The sequence below is a fragment of the Cebus imitator genome, unplaced genomic scaffold, assembly GCF_001604975.1.
Source record: "Cebus imitator isolate Cc_AM_T3 unplaced genomic scaffold, Cebus_imitator-1.0 Scaffold48, whole genome shotgun sequence".
NCBI classification, from domain to species: Eukaryota; Metazoa; Chordata; class Mammalia; order Primates; family Cebidae; genus Cebus; species Cebus imitator.
Window position 1 is genome coordinate 7,455,338 of NW_016107363.1, and position 4,650 is coordinate 7,459,987.

Sequence of the window (4,650 nt, forward strand, 5' to 3'; positions counted from 1 at the left end):
TTTTTTGGAGGTGTAGTCTCGCTCTGTCACCCAGGCTGGAGTGCAGTGGCATAATTTCAGCTCACTGCAACCTCCGCCTCCTGGGTTCAAGTGATTCTCCTGCCTCAGCCCTCTGAGTAGCTGGCACTACAGGTGTCCATCACCACGCTCAGCTAATTTTTGTATTTTTAGTAGAGATGGGGTTTCACCATATTGGCCAGGCTGGTCTTGAATTCCTGACCTTATGATCCACCTGCCTCGGCCTCCCAAAGTGCTCGGATTACAGGTGTCAGCCACTGTGCCCAGCCTATTCTGATTTTTATAGTAATTACTTCCTTGTTCTTTTTTATAGTTGTACAATTTAGACATGCATTTCTAATCACTGTAATTTCTGATTTTGGTCTTTATATAAAGGGAGTCATATTGTTTATATTCTTTTGCTTCTTGGCAATGATATGTTAGTATAGTAATGTCATTGTTCCTTAACTTTAGTTGATTTTCATTGCTGTCTAGTATTCCATTCCATATTGCATCCATTCCACATTGTATACAATAATTTATTTTAAAAATTTTGCTATTCTAGATATTTGGTTGTTTCTGCTTTTGCAGTTACTGGCAATGCTTCTGGGAACATTTTTATACATATATCCTGGTGCATATATTCATTTCTTCCAGGTGTTATAGGACATGCTTTTCTTCACTTTACTAATTAAGGCAAAATTATTTCCCAAGTAGTTCCAGTTTTAGACTCCTATTAGCAGTGCACAAAGTTTCTATTATTTTACATCCTTACTTGCAATTGTGAGATGGTTTCAATTTTGCCACTCTATTGGGCGAAAGTTTGGTATTTTCAATGTGCATTTTCCTGAAAAAAATGAATTTGAACACTTTTCATATGCTTATTGGCCATTTGGAGTACCTCTTTTGTGAAATGATAGTATATATATTTTGCTCATTTATTTTTTGGATTTTATGTACCATTTCCTTATTGACTTGTAGCAGTTAAAAAAGAGGTAAAATAAAATAACATAAAATTCACATTTTTAAGTTTACAGTTCAATGTAGTAATTTTTAATATATTATTGGGTATCTTTTTATTCACTGTGTAATTTAACTTTTTAATGGTGTTTTTGATGGACAGAAGTCCTTAATTTTAATGCAGTTAAATGGAACAATCTTTTATTTTATAGCTAGTGTTTTCTGTGTTTTGTTTAAGAAATCCTCTCCTACCTTGGTTCAAAGATATTTTTATTCCACCCTTTTCTAGAAGCTGTTTAGTTTTGCTTTTCAGATTTATGTTTCAATCCTGAAATTTTATTTCTGTGAATAATGTGAGGTCCAATTTAAATATTTTCCCATGTAGATGAGCAATTACATATTTATTGAAGAGACCATCCCCACTGTGTCCATATATGTGTAGATATGTTTTGAGGCAGCTTGTTCTGTTCCGTTAGCCTTTTTCTTTTTTTCTTTTCTTTCTTTTTTCTTGTTTTTCTTTTTTTTTTGAGATGAGTCTTACTTAGTCGCTCAGGCTGGAGTGCAGTGGCGCAATCTCGGCTCACTGCAACCTCCTCCTCTCTGGTTCAAGCGATTCTTGTGCCTCAGGCTCTCGAGTAGCTGAGATTACTGGTATGCACCAAACACGGCCATCTAATTTTTGTAGCTTTTGTAGATACGGGGTTTCTCCATGTTGGCCAAGCTGGTCTCGAATTTTTGGCCTCAAGTGATCCACACGTGCCAGCCTCCCAAAGTGCTGGGATTACAGATGTGAGCCACTATGCCCAGCCTCCATTGGCCTTTTTGTCTATCCTTGTCTTGATACCACATTCACTTAATTATAACAGGTTAATGACAATAACAATAAGTCCTGATACCTGGTAGAACGTGTCCTTTCACCTTGTTCTTCATTATGTTTCTTCCTTGTTTTTAGCCCTTAACATTTGCATATAAAGTTCATAATCAACTTTTCATATCCCACAAAAATCTGTTGGGATTTTGATTAGGCATGTATTAAGTAGACAATGGAGACAATTGGTAAATTTACAATATGGAGTCTTGCAATTCATAATAGAATCTTTTATTTATTTACCTCTTATTTAACATCTCTCATTGTTTTATAATTTTCTCTGTAGAGGTGGTACATACCTATTTTAGGTATAATTTTAGGTACTTAATATCTTTTTATATTATATAGTATTTTTAAGTGGTTTAATCTGTTTATTGCTTGAATACAGAAATGTAATTAATTTATAAAATAATAACTATTTTTTAGAACAATTTTAGATATACAGAGAAATTGGGCAGATAGTAAGACAGTTCTTCAGTTCTTATGTTACCACCCCACCCCTGGTGCTTCCCTCCACACTTAGTGTCCTGATTATTAATGTCTTACATTCATATGGCATATTTGTTGCAATTGATAAACCATTATTGATACATTATTATTATTATTATTATTACTTTGAGACAAAGTCTCACTCTATCGCCCAGGCTGGAGTGCAGTGGTATGATCTTGGCTCACTGCAACCTCCACCTCCTGGGTTCAAGCAATTCTTCTGCCTCAGCTTCCTGAGTAGCTGGGAATACAGGTGCATGCCACCACGCTCAGCTAATTTTTTTGTATTTTTAGTAGAGACGGGGTTTCACCATGCTGGTTAGGCTGGTCTCGAACTCCTGACCGCAAATGATCCCCCCACCTCAGCCTCCCAAAGTACTGGGATTACAGGTGTGAGCCACCACACAAATCTTGGAACAGAAAAATGGCATTAAGTAAAAACTAAGGAAATCTTTAGTTAAAGCTCATAGTTTATTCAGATTTCCTTAGTTTTTACTTAATGCCATTTTTTCTGTTCAAGATCCCATCTAAAATACCACATTATGTTTAGTCATATTTCCTTGGGCTCCCCTTGGCTATAACAGTTTCTCAGGCTTTGCTTGTTTTTGATGATCGTGACAGTTTTGAAAAGTATTGATCAGGTATATCGTAGGATGGCCTCCTATGGATATTGTCTATCGTTTCTTCTCAGGATTAGACTCAGGTATGGTTTCTTTGGGAGGAGGATCACAGAGGTTAAGTGCCGCTTTATGACATCATATCAAGGGTATATACAATGATCATGACTTATCACTGTTGTTGGCCTTGATCGCCTGGCTGAAGTCGTGTTTGTCAGGTCTCTCCATCTTTTTCCTCCCCCTTCCATTTTGTACCCTCTAGAAGGAAGTCGCTATTTGCAGGTCACACTTAAGAATCGGGAAGTTATGTTCTCTTTCTTTTAGGATGCAGAATATACACAATTTATTTGGAACTTTTATGCATCAGAGATTTGTCTCTTTTCCCCCACTTTTTAATTTATTCAATCATTTATTCATATCAATATGGATTTATGGATATTTATTTTGTATTTTGGGCTATAATATAAAATTTATTTTTATATAGTAGTTTAATACCCATTGCTCACTTTTTCTTTTAAAATTTTCTATTTAAAAATTTTGACTTTAGGCCAAGCACAGTGGCTCATGCCTATAATCCCAGCACTTTGGGAGGCCAAGGTGGATGGATCACCTGAGGTCAGGAGTCAGCCTGACCAACATGGTGAAACTCCATCTCTACTAAATACAAAAAGTTAGCTAGGTGCACGTGCCTATAAATCCAGCTACTTGGGAGGCTAAGGCAGGAGAATCACTTGAACCTGGGAGGCGAAGGTTGCAGTGAGCCGAGATTGTGCCATTGCACTCCAGCCTGCACAACTACAGTGAAACTCCATCTCAAAAAAAAAAATTCAACTTTAATACTATCATATATTTTAAATTTCACTTCTTAATAGTTTATCTGAAGATTATTTTGGAATGTCTGTATATTGCATTATATGACATGCAAATAATGACAGTTTTGTTTTTCCTGATCAAATATTACACACTTGCAAAACTTTCTTTTCTTTGCCACAGTGGACTGTCTGGGACTCTAGTACAATGTTGAGTAGCAGTGGATGGCAGGTTTCCCATCTTTATCCCAACCTTAAGGGGAAAGCTTTCAAGATTTCACTATTAAGTTTGACATTTGTCGTGGGTTTTATATAGGTACTTTTGCCAGATTAATGAATTCCCTTCTATTGCTGATGTGCTACTAGGGTTTTTTTAAAGAAAAATTATTATGAGTGGACTTTGAATTTCACTACACGCTTTTTCTTTTTGCATCGACTCTAGTGATCGTATGCTTTTTCTCTTTATTAATTTAATCTATTAATCTATAAAAATTACAATTTATTAAATCTATAATTTAATCTACAAATAGATTACATGGATCATTTTTTATTTTAAAGTTTTATTTCCACATGCGTTGTATATATGTAATATATGTAATGTACAAAATACATATTTAATGTTATTTGTAATATATAATTATGTATAGCTATATAATATAAAATAAAAAACCTTAAATTTGCCTTTAAATCTGTATTTCAGTTCTTAAAAATTAGTACTACAGCTGGGCGCGGTGGCTCAAGCCTGTAATCCCAGCACTTTGGGAGGCCGAGGCGGGTGGATCACGAGGTCAAGAGATCGAGACCATCCTGGTCAACATGGTGAAACCCCGTCTCTACTAAAAATACAAAAAATTAGCTGGGCATGGTGGCACGTGCCTGTAATCCCAGCTACTCAGGAGGCTGAGGCAGG

General features: G+C 35.8%; 1 protein-coding gene across 1 annotated transcript in view; it reads left to right on the forward strand.

Annotated features, from left to right (window-relative positions):
* Positions 1 to 4,650, forward strand: part of DNAH12 (dynein axonemal heavy chain 12) — a 247,904-nt gene that overhangs the window by 54,923 nt on the left and 188,331 nt on the right. The window lies entirely within an intron of this gene.